This window comes from Paroedura picta, chromosome 4 (genome assembly GCF_049243985.1).
Source record: "Paroedura picta isolate Pp20150507F chromosome 4, Ppicta_v3.0, whole genome shotgun sequence".
Lineage (NCBI taxonomy): Eukaryota > Metazoa > Chordata > Lepidosauria > Squamata > Gekkonidae > Paroedura > Paroedura picta.
Genome location: NC_135372.1, coordinates 67,909,250 through 67,923,496, shown reverse-complemented (window position 1 = coordinate 67,923,496; position 14,247 = coordinate 67,909,250). Strand labels below are relative to the sequence as shown.

Here is a 14,247-nt window from a genome sequence, read left to right as displayed (position 1 = left end):
GTGGACGGGCCTGTAAAAAGAGGTCAAGAAGGCTCCCACACTTCTGTCACTCACAAAAGTACACAGAAGAAAATTATTCATGAGGATATTTCAATAAAGGGAAGAAGACTGTTGTATAATTGAATGTGGGCACTTTTATAAAAGTCAGAATTGTAGCATATACTTTTACTGTATTAATTATTTTACCCTTATACAATTGTCAACTTCTATATTTCTACCTTTTTGCATGGTTTATGCTATATCATCTCAAAGTTTTTTTGCATTGTTTCTAATTGTCCAGTTGGAGAGATCCACGGTGTGGATCCTCCCTCCAATGTGCCTGCTTATTGAAGGGGGGCTGAATGGGGCTTACCTAACCATTCCCAGCTACTGTGGCAGCCAAACAAGAGCCTCTGGACCTCCTGACAACTGGGCCAATTTCCACACTGCTACAGGCTCCAGTGGAGGTAGAGGAAGCAGCAGAATTGAAGGAGCCCTGGGAGATGGTGACAGACAGCAGGTGAGGCCTGACTGGGCTGAGGAAGGAGGAGGCAAAGCCTCGAGGCCAGGCAGGCCCATGGGCTGAGCAGCAGCCCAGGGTATCTCCAGGGAAATACTGCTGGAGGGTAGGAGAACTCTCCAATCAGGAGGAAAAGGGCCTGCCGCGCATGCGTGTTTGCGCTGGTGGCCGTGCCCCCCCCCCTGCAAAAAGACGTTTGCTGGGCTGCAAGCTAATCAGCCGCTTTGGCGGCCGATTTGCTTGCAGCCTGGGAAGTTTCTCACTGCGGGGGGGGGGGCGGGGAGAGGGAACCGCGGCCTGGCATCGGGCCACAGCTCAGTGGTTGAGGACCACTGGTCTATAGTAGACCCCCAGAATAACAGCATTCTCATTTCCTGCTCCTTTTATATTTACCCAAATACACTCAACTGAACTTTCATGCTCAGGTACCTATATTTCTTCACAAGTATAAAGATTCTTAACATATATTGCTACACCTCCCCCCTTCCTTACTCGTCTGTCCCTTATGAATAGATTATAGCCCTCAATTCTAGTATTCCAATTGTATTATCCCACCAAGTTTCAGTGATTCCTATTAGGTCATAGTCCCCTTCCTCTATTCGGACTACTAGTTCCTCCTGCTTGTTTCCCATATCCTGTGCATTAGTGTAGAGACATTGCAATCCATCCTTTATGTGCCCCAAGGTTTTGGTTTTTGAACTTTCTTGTAAATTAGTAGTTTCCTGCTTATGTGCCGTTCCCTGTAGATTTGCAACCTTCTCATCTTCAGTTCCTGCCATCATACCAGGTTCTGAGTTTACATCTCGCTCTCCCTTTGGATTTAGTTTAAAGCCCTCTTCACCAGGTGTGCAAGGGTTCTCCCAAAAATACTTTTTCCGTCCCTTATGAGGTGCATGCCATCTCCTGATAGTAGCCCCTCATATTAACATTGTAGACCATGATCCAGAAATCCAAACTTTCCTGACAACCCCAGTGATGTAGCCAGTCATTTACTGGCATGATTTTTTAAATTTCTTCCTTAGCCACAGCCGCTTACAGGAAAAACTGATGAAAGCACAACCTTTCCCCCCAGATCCACAAAGTCTTTCTTAATACATTCCATGCTGTACTGGGCAGTATAATTTTTTTCTACATGGATGAGAAGGAAGAAGTGGGCTTGATGAGTCTGTCCATCTGTTCTGTAACACCCTTGATGCACCAGGTAGGCAGCAGACCTCTCGAGGCAACGTTTGGTCTACAAACTTCAGCCGCTACACCTCTCAGCAGGGAATCCCCAATTACCAATACCCATTTCTTTGTACCCTTGGGAACAGGCCTAGAACTCACACTTGTGGAGGCCTGTGAAGTGTTTCCTGGTCTTCCTGGGGTTTTGGGAATTGCTCATGCTCCTGTTCCTGAATCAACATCCTCAGGCAGAACCTGGATCCAATTGCTGAGCATCAGTGGGGCAGACCTTCTCCTTATTCTTCTACTCCTATGCATAACACCCTTCCATTCATTACCCTCCTGTGTTCGGTACTCCTGTATTTGTTTTGATGCCTTTCCCTCCTCCTGCACTTGCTCCCTCAAGTGTGCTTCATGAGTTCTGTCCAAGAACTCTTCACCCTCCTTTGTATGTTGCAGTGCATTCAAGCGTTCCTCTAATCCCCGTAGCTTCCCCTCCAGCAGAGCTACTAATTTATACTTGCTGCAAGTGTAAAAGCCATCCCCCCAAGGTAAGAAAACATGCCACATGTCATTACATCAGCTCCTTCGGTCATCATGCCACTTTGATTAATCCGAAATGCTCCTGCCCTTCACTACATCCTTTGGCTTGATCCTCCAGCAAAAAGCCAACAGCCAAGTGTCCTTTAGCTCTTGCCATTTGGCTCCTTACAGAATCTTCTGGCTTGACCCGGAACCTGAGTCCACAGGCCCACTCAGAAGAGGACAGAGCTAGCACTCAAGCCCTGATATGTCACTTTCTTCTTCTTCCAACTCTAAATACTGCTGCCTCTAGCAAGCAAGAGCCTTTTATAGCAAAAGCCCACTCAGTAGAGGGCACAATGCCTCAGCTTCCAGCCTCCAAAGTAGCCATTTTTGCATGCAGAGCTGATCATTATAATATAGAGATGAGCAGTGATCAAGAGACGATGGTAGACGCTTGCAGACTGTGATTGGGGTAGAATGGTGCAGATATGTCCCTCCTGGGATATGGGCTTTGGCCAGCCCTTACCAGCAACTTTTTAAATTCTGGGGCACAGACAGACAGACCAACATCAGTCCTGCGAGTCTGGAAAGTGCAGGAAGATCTAAATAAAGAATATTTATAGCCTGAAACTGTAAATAGTGAACAAATAAATGGCTGGAGACATGGGAACTGAAGTGACATTTTTAAAACTTGACTTGGTAAATAAACAGCATTTTCCAGGAACGTCCTATGAACTCAAAGGCATAAGTGGCCCAGAATTTCAAGTGGAGTTGGCTTTCCAAGGAAGTAGACAGTGGGAGAAACTAGGTGATCCACTTTTATTAGGCAGATTCAGAGTACCTTTTATTAGGTGATGACTTGGCCTTGTGGACAACAACAGGGACTTTATAGTCTGGAGATGAGCAGCAATTCCAGAAGATCTCCAGGCCCCACCTGGAGGTTGGCTGTCCCTGATCTGAGCATATTCCTTGAAGCCTAGAATTGGGACCTTAAAATGTGTAATGCCCCCACAGCCATCTAGCACCCCCTGACCTATTTCAGCTCAAGAAAACATTGCAGAGAGGAGGTCAGGTTGCCAGATTGGTGAAGGTTCATGTTCTGGAATTCTACACAATCTAGTCTAGGTGTACATAAACCTGACTATGGTGCTATGCTGTGCACAGAGAGACCTCCTCTTAAAGTTGCCATCTTCCAAGTCTACCCCACTGCCCTCACGGGGAGCCTGCTATGGGGAAAGGAAGGGAAAGCTAATAGAAACTGGTTGAGACACCTGAGGCCTGCTGGGTGTCTGCAGCCCATTCCCAGTTCTCTCAGACCTCTTACAGCCCCACAGCCCTCACACATCTACTGTGGAGAGACAAAGGGTAAACTGCTTTGAGACTCCTTTGGGTAGTAAACAGCAGGGAACAAAAATCCAGCTATTCTTCTAAGAAGCAATCGTGAAAGAAGCATGTGGGCACATAACATTTGATTAACAGTAAAAAAAAATTGTGACTGAAGGAACAGGGTGGACACCTGTGTACTGTGACTACCCCATGTGGATCAGGGCAGGAGGATAGTTTGGTGCCTGTGGCCTAATTCACACAAGAAGGGAAATGATGGAACGCAGAACTGGAAGGAATTGGTTGCCATGTAATCTCCCCCTAAGAGTCTCCAGTCTTATTTTCCCTTCACATATCTGAAGACATGGCTATGGAAAGCTCATCTGTAACCACTATGCCACAATTCCCAAAGGTCCTCTCCCACACTCAACAAATATTCCAAACCACAGGCTCTTGACACCCATCTCGCAACACCCATGCCCTCATTTGGCACCACACCACCACAACCTCCCACACAACACACACCTTCAACCCCATGCCCTTAAAGACTAGACAAGTCCTCGCCTTCCTCTTCCCACTGCCAAGCTCTAGTGCCCGTTGTATTCCTGGATACAATGGGCTTTGACCCTAGTTATTATTATTATAATAATTATAAAGCAGTTGTTTGTCTTAATATATAAACATGTTCGTTGTCCTACGTACTTTGACTCCAGAATGATTCAGTCCAAATAAACTTCTGTTTACTATTGAATTTGATTTCTACTTTCAATGTTTAATAATCAATACTTAACTTATCTGCAAATACCCAAATCTGTGAGTCAGGGCAGAAATTTTTTGGAAAACCAAAAGAAACTTTGAAGTTGGCAGAAAAAAATGATATGTAATAGATTACAACTCTCAAGTTTGGGTATATGTGCAAATTTTGTTATATACAATGAAGATACTTATTCCATAAATTTGTATGTTCCATAAATATGTTAACTGTAACATACAACAGCATATATAATATGCAATAGCAACCCTGTTACAAAAATCATAATGATGCCAGAAACTTTTACATATAACTTATTAATATAAGCAATTGATATTGTTATTGTTTATTGTAAGCTACTGTTTTTATTGGGGTTGTTTTATTGACTGTATTAGTTTAATGATTGTGAGGTGCTGTTCTGGGAGTGGTGGTATAGAAATCCAATCAATCAATCAATTGATGTATTTTATGTTGTTCAGTTAGTAAAAGAATCAGGTTTGATAGAAATATAGAATATATATTTTCCCTCCCCTCCAATTTCCATTTCTTTAAAAAGGGGGACAGTTTTTTGCTATGGCTTCAAAATTTTACATCTCTATCCAAGTATATGAATCAGACTGTAAAGAGAGCAACTGAGATAAAGAACTAGTCATGGCCCCATACTAAAACTTGCTGTGCCAGCAAATAAGCAACAGTCTGGGATGAATTATATTTACTGATTTATCAGCATACTAGGAAAAAAGCCCATTTCTAAAAATGGGCATAACGTAGGCATAGGGCAAGGTCCTCCTACCTTCTAGCTTGGCTGGCAGCTGCTGGGGGCAGACGGGTAAGCGGAGTGGCTTGGAGGGGGGGTGGGGCGGGCGTCGGGGAAGGGAAACACGCATGCTCGGGAGTCCGGGATTGGTCCCTCCGATTCCCAGCCCCAGCAACTGTGAGCCGCGCACAGCGCGGCTCGCAGTTGCTCCCGGCCTGGCCGCCACCCGAGGGAGCCCCCGGCAGTCGCGCGAAGCGTGGCTGCCGGGGGCTCCCTGCCTGGCGGCCTGGCACGGCGAGAGGCGCAAAGCGCCTCTCGCCGCGTGAGGCCGCCGCCGCCGCAAGAACACCGCCAAACAAGCCGCTGACCAGCCCGCCGCCGCAGACCAAGCCAGCCACCGACGACGAGGAAACACACCCACCCACAGTAAGTGCCTAGCGCCTGCTGCATTTAGCTGCAGCGGGCTTGATTACTAGTAAAACCATAAAGGTGCAGGAAGGAAGGGATTAACACTGAAATTTAAAAAAAACAGAACGCAAAAGCCATTCAATAAACAACAAACAAGTTTATGATATATACAACTTGATACATACAGTGACAGCTTCTCCCCAGGACCACACACTTATACTGCAATTCTCATCCCTTTATTTAAAAAATGCCCTCAGCTGAATAACAGAAACACAGGAGCCTTCCTGACCTCTTCTGGCAGGCCATTCCTCATGGTAGGAGCCACATGAGAATGCACATGAACAAGCAGTTGCCTATCCTACTCATTTGCAGAGTGACAAAATCATATGGCACAGCTCAGAAGAGCAAAGATATTACAGCACATCATAGACACAGTCTTGATGGTTTGCTGGTCCAATGTTATTAAGGGCTTTGTAGGTAATAACTAATAACTTGAACCTGGTAACTTATTTGTTGTTGTTAGGTGCAAAGTCGTGTCCGACCCATTGCGACCCCATGGACAATGATTCTCCAGGCCTTCCTGTCCTCTACCATTCCCCGGAGTCTATTTAAGTTTGCACCCACTGCTTCAGTGACTCCATCGAGCCACCTCATTCTCTGTCATCCCCTTCTTCTTTTGCCCTCGATCGCTTCCAGCATTAGGCTCTTCTCCAGGGAGTCCTTCCTTCTCATGAGGTGGCCAAAGTATTTGAGTTTCATCTTCAGGATCTGGCCTTCTAAGGAGCAGTCAGGGCTGATCTCCTCTAGGACTGACCGGTTTGTTTGCCTTGCAGTCCAAGGGACTCGTAGGAGTCTTCTCCAACACCAGAGTTCAAAAGCCTCAATTCTTTGACGCTTGGCCTTTCTTATGGTCCAACTTTCGCAGCCGTACATTGCAACTGGGAATACCATAGCCTTGACTAAATGCACTTTTGTTCGCAGGGTGAGGTCTCTGCTTTTTAGGATGCTGTCTAGATTTGCCATAGCTTTCCTCCCCAGGAGCAAGCATTTTTTAATTTCTTTGCTGCAGTCTCCATCTGCAGTGATCTTGGAGCCCAGGAAAATAAAATCTGTCATTATCTCCATTTCTTCCCCATCTATTTGCTAGGAATTCAGAGGGCCGGGTGCCATGATCTTTGTTTTCTTGATGTTGAGTTTCAAGCCAACTTTTGCACTCTCCTCCTTCACCCGCATCAACAGGCTCTTTAGTTCCTCTTCACTTTCTGCCATTAGTGGGGTATCATCTGCATATCTAAGGTTGTTGATATTTCTCCCTGCAATCTTGATCCCCATTTGTGACTCCTTTAATCCCGCCTTTCTCATGATGTGCTCCGCATACAAGTTAAATACGCAAGGCGACAGTATACAGCCTTGCCGAGCTCCTTTCTCAATTTTGAACCAATCAGTGATTCCATGCTCGGTTCTCACTGTTGCTTCTTGACCTGCATATAAGTTTCTCAAGAGACAAATAAGATGCTCTGGTATTCCCATCTCTTTAAGAACTTGCCACAATTTGTTGTGTTCCACACAATCAAAGGCTTTAGCATAGTCAATGAAGCAGAAGTAGATGTTCTTCTGGTACTCCCTAGCTTTCTCCATGATCCAGCGTATGTTGGCAATTTGATCTCTAGTTCCTCTGCCTCTTCAAAATCCTGCCTGTACTTCTGGAAGTTCTCTGTCCACATATTGCTGGAGCCTAGCTTGTAAAATTTTGAGCATAACTTTGCTAGCATGAGAAATGAGTGCAATGATGCGGTAGTTTGAACATTCTTTGGCATTGCCCTTCTTTGGGATTGGAATGTAAACTGACCTTTTCCAATCCTGTGGCCATTGTTGAGTTTTCCAAATTTGCTGGCATATTGAGTGTAGCACTTTTACTGCATCGTCTTTTAAGATTTTGAATAGTTCAACTGGAATGCTGTCACCACTACTAGCTTTATTGTTGCTCAGACTTCCTAAGGCCCATTTGACTTCACATTCCAGGATGTCTGGCTCCAGGTCAGTAACTTATTAGTAACCAACAAAGTGACTGTAGATTGGTACTGAAATTTCTGAGCTCACTTTAAGGGTAGACTCTTGAGTTTACTGTAGAATAGATCGAAGTGGTCAGAAAGGCTAGCTCAAGATAGGGAGCCATCTTCTATACTAAATAGTTTTTTGCAGCTGCATTAATGTAAATCTTAGTTTTATTAAGTCAGTGAGAGTCAGGTGGATTTCACCAAATATATTTCAAGAGCTCATCCTTCCTAATAAGCATCAATTCTGTCTTATCAAAATTCAGTTTCAATGTGTTCACCTTAGCTATTCCAACACAGCACTAAGGCAGTGGCTCAGAATTTCTATATCGTCCCTGAGAGATCTGGATAAAGATATTAATAAACAGTGTTGCATTAACCTGTAACTCTTCTTCATCTAGTTGTTTCTGTGCAGGCACGCATGCTGGCCAGCTGCCGGAAGATTTTTAGCTAACCTAGTAAAAGAACAAGAACGCCTCCCCACCTTGGAGCTGTTTGGGCCATTTTCCCGCCTAATGGTTATGTGCTTGGGGAAAGGGCCCCTCTCCCTCTTTCAGTTTCCCTTGGCCAATGTATGAGCTGACAAATACAGAGTTAAGAAGCTCAGGATAGAGTAAGAGGGAGAGATGTGTGCAACTAGATGAACAAGAGTTATATGTTAAGTGCCACACTATTTTAATCTACATTGTTTTGTGCAATCCAATGTCAGAGACTAGGGAACTGATTTACAAGGCAGTGGGGTGAGTAAATTGCTGGAAAACTTAAAGTAGAACTGCTGTTCCTGCTGATATCTCCCTTCTTATCTTAACATACACAGAACAGCACTTAATAAAAAATATCTGCAGACTATCATGTTGCTGCCTTTCAAATTACTTGTTCTCTTTAAATTAAATAATAGGGCGCATTTTACATCTAATATGTGTAGCCATCTTCCCACCTACTAGGGCATGAAGGTAGAGATTGCCACTAGATGAATTTTAACAGAAGATACTGATAAACCTGCTCTCTTTAATGACAGCAAATAATCAAAAGCCAGTGACAGTGGACAATTAGTAAAAGAAAACTCTTCCAACCAAAGGGTAAAGCATTTCCATTTGTATGAATAGGGTAGCCTAGTCAAAGGCCTGCAAGCATTGACAAAAACTGACCTTAGCGACTCAGAGAAAGGTTGCTCTTTGGGATTATCAACCAGGCAGTCAGGTAGAGATTCTACACCTCTGGGTGGGAAGTGCCATGTACAATCAATACATGTGAAGCCTGAGATAGATGGATAAACACACTGTATGACCTGCGTAGTAGACCTGCAACCAAACCAGAAGGGGGTGATTACAATGCAGTGGGAGTTGTCTGACTAGTTTGGCTACTACTCGCACTATCAAGGGGATGGGAGGGAAAGTTCAATTGATTTCAAATTTGTTGAAAGGCATACCACAAAGTAGATCTAGACCTGCTCCTGGGCTTGGTATTGAGGCTTGCTACAAATCAATCCACCATAGGGAAGCTCCACTGTGCAAAGATAGGAGAGATACTATCCTGGCGTATGGACCATTCATGTGAGGGCTCCCCTAATGTGTTAGTGAGTTTGCTTTGATGTTTTCCAAACCAGCAATATGGATGGCCTGAAGGGATGCCTGATTCATAATTGCCCATTCCCAACTGGCAGTGGCTTGTTGAACGAAGGAAGGGAAGTTGTCTCCCCCCCCCTTTTTTTAATATAAAAAATATGGTTGTGGTGTTGTCCATCTGACTTTGGACTACACTCCCATGTAGAAGAGCTGCAAAGGAGTTACGGGCAAAACAAATAGCTCTCAGTTCTAAGAGGTTAATATGTAGACTATGTGTATCTCTCTCACATCAATCCCCACACTGAGCACCCCAACCTGACCTAAGGAATCAAAGTCCACCATCTTAACTCCTTGGTTCTGAAAATGAACTGTGTGATTAAAAACCCATATCAACCAGTTCTATAGAGGTCACATCCTGAAGTGGACAAAGAGGACCACAAAGATGGTGGAAGCCGTTAGGTCTAAGATACTCATTATAGTAATAGCCTTTTGAAAATGATTGGAAATCTAGTTGACCAGACTTTTTTGATGTGGCAAGAAAATTCATGCTGATCTAACCAATATCCAATAAACTTGCTGAGAGGAAACCAGGTTTGATTTTTTCCAATTAATTCATAAACCCAACTTTTGAAATATCCCCACAGCTAATGACAATTGAGTCTGTAATTCAAACTTAGAGGGGGCAGTCTGTTGAGAGAGGGCGAAATCAAAGCTTAAATGATAAATCATAATAAATAGCAAATAATCCAGTAAGGGAAGATGGAGCACACATGAAGTCTTAAGATGTGTGACTACTGCTACCATAGATTTAGTAAAAACTTGAGGCACAGTGGCCAATCCAGAAGGAAGACTGTATAATCATATGGAAATCCTTTAAATAAAAAATCTAAATATCTCCTATGCTCAGGATGGAGATGTGAAAAATGTGTCTTGGAGGTCTGAAACACTGAGCCAATCTCCTGGACTGAGCAATTTCAAAAGCAAGCTCAAGAAAACCATTCTCAATTTATGAATTCTTAGGAAGAAACTGAGACCCCTTAGATCCAAAATAGGGTGTAAGTCACCATCTTTTTGTATTAACCAGGAAAAACCTTAAATAACAACCAAACACAGGATCATTGGGACTTAAAACCTGAAATACGTTTTTTCTAATAGTGCATTTGCTCTGAAAACAACTTGGTCAAAATATTATCAATGTTCTGATATGCTGTTGTTAAAGGTGGTACTTGAGCAACTCAAGATGGCAGCCCCTTTTGATAATGGTCAAAATTCAGGAATTTGAGGTAATTTTAAGCCATTCTGGGGAAAACGTTAACTAACCATCCCAAAGAGTGGGTCAACTGCTGATAGAAAGCAAATTTGGAGGAATCCTTTGAAAGCTATTCAGTAAGACATGCTTGACTCTCAAGCTACATCTATGCCAAGCATATTGGGGAGGCTGGGAGGAAGATCTTTGCTGACAATACTGATATTCCAGTTGTTGATATGCATGCTGAAAGCCATGGTAAGAAGGTCGAAATCTCGAGTAGTATTTGGGCTTGTAGGAAGAAACTTGAGTCTGCATTAACCGAAATGAAGGGGCCATCTGACGATTTTTAACTTAATCTATTGGAGAAACGTAGAGGAGAACAAAGAAGAGCCCTCAAAAGGTACGTTCTACCCAAAAGTAGGTATCTCTGGAAGGAAAGGTGTCAACTATTGACAATTATGCCTCCTCAGTAATATGGAGGAAACCATAGTGAATACTAAAGCATAAATTTGCATGTCTGTCAGCATTCAACTGTTGCTTATATAAGGGCTTCTGATTGGATAACTTTGGCCAAAGACTTTTTGCTGTCAGTAAGCTGTCCTAGATCTTCTCCCTTAAAAAGAATTGGTAAACTGAAATAATAGCTCAGTAATTTGTTATCCTGAGGTTTAAGATTGACGAGAGTAAGTTCTGAGGCTCAATGCCTTCATGAGCAGGAGTTGACTATTAACCCATTCTTCACTTAGCCTGCATCTGCAGGGAGGTGATGGTATATAAAACTATAAAACCAATAATTAATTTTAAAATAAAGTATCCTGACCAGATTGCCCCACTTTTGGAGGGACATCTGGGGGCACCTGGCAAATTGTACTTATGTTGCAAGTAAAAAATATATATATTACAATACTATTTTTGCGTTTCATGTGTTCTATGAACATTTTTGTTGCTCCATATAGACCAGATTTTTAATCAAGACCCCCCCCCCCCAGTCAATGGTGTCCCGCTTTACCAATGTTAAAATCTGGTCACTTTACTATAAATGAAGATGAGGCAGGATTGATAAAAAGGAAGAGACAGTAACTAACTATATGGGATTGCACAGAACAATGACAGTGAACAATCTACTTCAAAACCACACATGATTTCTCCTAAAGGGTTTATAAAGATATTAAATAACATGGGGGAATAGGACTGAGTCCTGTGGAACATCACTGGAGGTATTCCACATAGATGACAACTAATCTCCAACAGCAACTCTGTGAACTCATTCCATAAAGAAAAATTTATACCAATCCAAAGCACTTTCTTAATCCCTATTCTTACCTCCAGGCATTGCTGCAAGATAGCATGGTTAATAGTATAAATGCATATATGTGTAATAAATGACATCTTAATTTAAAAGATCTATGGAGAGTGTAAACAAAATAAAGAATGGGGAGTGTGGTGCTGAAGACTTCACCTAACTTCCACCCTACTGATTGGTTTCACAGAGCTGCAAATATAGCTGTGATTTAATAGAACTTAAACTATTCATTTAATTGTACTTAAATAGCAGAAATAGAACTAGTGTGGTATACCAATTAGCATACTAGACTAGGATCTGGAAGATACCGGTTCAAATCCTTATTCTCTCAAAGAAGTTTGCTAAGCAGCCAGATACATTCAATCTAACTTCCTCACAGGGTTGTACAAATAAAAATGAAGAGGGACAGAGAGATGTAAGCTACTTCAGAGAGAAAGGTAAGGTATAAATAAAATAAACAAAGAAACATCAAGATGGGTAGCTAAGTTAGTCTGTTTGTAGTAGAAAAGTGATAGAGTCCAGTAACACCCAAAATCTAACAAATTTGTAGCAGTAAAAAAGAGCAAGAGCCCTGGTATCTGAAGTGAGCAGTGACTTACAAAACCTCATACCCTGCCACAAATTTTGTTAGTCTTTAAGGTGCTAATGTACTAAGAAAGTTACTTTAATATAAACAAGGAACTCTTTAAACTGAGATTTGCTATTATAAGATTTGGCTTATTGAACCATAGTCTTCAGAATGCCTCATTCTTGTTAATATACGATACTTAGTATTTCCTAAGACTGTATATTAGGAGAAAGAATACTATTTTTATATTCCCATATATAAATTTAGTGTAAAGGACTAACCCAACAGCAGCCTGCTATAGCACAAGACACAAAAATCTAATATAATCATTGATACAACAAAGCTACACTAAATTCTGAATGGGGAAAAAACTCGAGAAACTAGAGACCCAATCTGTACAGCACAAACTGGGTGGCTGTACAGGTAAGATGAAAAAAGGAAGCATATTGTGTACTATGTTTCAGGGGTACCTAACTCAAGTTTAAAAGGGGCAATTGCATTCACATATTAGCAAATCAAATACAAAAAGTTGTCAAGGAAGGCACTGGTAGTGGAGTATATTGGGAAAAACAAGTGGCCACAACTATGTTTTCAGGCACAACCAACAGTTTTTTTTTAATTTTGTAGTATTCTGCTTGTGTTACCTTCTTTCAAAATACCCTGCAATAGGTGGATAAAAAGAAATTGGAGCCAACTGGCATATTAAGGCCCAGTAATTTATTAAAGAGCAGAGCACCTGAGATTCACTGGGCACAGAAAAGGCTAAACTTGAGAACTTGGGGGGGGGGTGCTCTCTGAACGATAGAAATGCACAACGTAGGAAGTTGCAATGCAGAGGAACTGCGTGGTCCCGACTGGACACTTTGCAGCATAGCACGGAGGGAGCATTCGCGAGGGCTTTCTTCATAGGGGACGGTGCCAAGGGTGGTGGCAGGACGGGATGAATTCGAATCCTGGGACTGGAGAGCAAAGCCGGTGACAACAGGGGGCGCCACAGATCCATACGGGGGACTGTGGAGGGGGCGGCGTAGAGCCGCAGGGCAGAGTTAGGACTGGGGGGAGGGGAAAAGCCCGACGCACGCAAAACTCTCTCAAGTCCAACTCCCTCTGAGGTCCAGCCTCGCGCGTCGACGGAAAAAGAGGCTGGCTCTAAAGAATCTCCCTCTCACCGAGACACCCCTACCCCCCTCCGCTCGCTCCCTCCCCTCCCGGTATGCCCGTTACCCATTACCCATCACTCTCAGCGCAGCGCCGCCATCCTGCCTCCGGCCAACTCCCACGGGAAGGGAACTGACCTCGCGAGAACTCCCACTTCACCCCTCCCGCTCCTCCCGGGAACCAACATGGCGGCAGCGGCGCGCACGTGTCCCAGATACACAACAGCACCCGCAAAGGCTCGTGCGTGCTCGTGCACGTGAAGGGTGGGAACCGAGGGAGGCGATGATGACACCATCACGCACGCGCACGACCCCCCTCCCCCCTTGCTCCGTTGAACTGCAGGGATTCGAACAAGGCGCGCGAGCCATCTCCCGCACGCGCTGGTCACATGGGGCTATAATACCGCTCGCCTTCTCTCTCCCCCCCCCCCGCCTTCCTTCCCTCGCGCAAACTCAGCACCATCCGGGTTCTTTATCTGGTTTAGCTTTACTTCTCCCCCACCTCCCTCGCCCCCGAGAAAGGAGGCCTGACCTGGTTGCTGGGAGACGAAGAACTCAGTCCGTTGAGACCGAAGCCATGGCTTCCTTCCCCCTTTGCTCTCCAGCAGCCGCCCCAGACCCCCGCGGTGTGCCTCCCCTCCCCCACCACCCAGCGCCTGCCTGGCTCCTCGGCGCCGCGCTGCAGCTCCTCTTCCGCTTCCTTCCCCTCCCCCCCCCCCCCCCCCGTGCAGCGAGCAAGTGGGGGCCGCTCCCTGCAGCTCCGCCTGCTGGTTAGACAAGACGGCGGCTGGCAGGAGGGTGAGACCGACGAGCCCGTGGACCGGCCCCGCCGCCGAGCCTACGGAGAGAGTTTCGGTCCGGCGAGTGAAGAAGAGCGCGCCAGCCAACCCGCGTGCGTTTGCGTCTATGGGAAGGCTGTGCAAA

At 44.4% G+C, this 14,247-nt stretch overlaps 1 protein-coding gene across 6 annotated transcripts in view; it reads right to left on the bottom strand.

Annotated features, from left to right (window-relative positions):
* The window catches only part of ZZZ3 (zinc finger ZZ-type containing 3), a 65,902-nt gene extending 51,897 nt beyond the window's left edge, over positions 1-14,005 (bottom strand). For 3 of the 6 annotated variants that reach the window (XM_077333282.1, XM_077333286.1, XM_077333287.1), the window contains exon 1: positions 13,856-14,005. The gene's annotated coding sequence lies outside the window, so the exon portion shown is untranslated. Of the gene's footprint in view, positions 1-8,629; positions 8,783-13,397; positions 13,543-13,855 lie in introns of those variants that run through there. The other 3 variants (XM_077333285.1, XM_077333284.1, XM_077333283.1) reach the window with 3 other exon arrangements.
* Between the last annotated feature and the right edge of the window lie 242 nt (positions 14,006-14,247).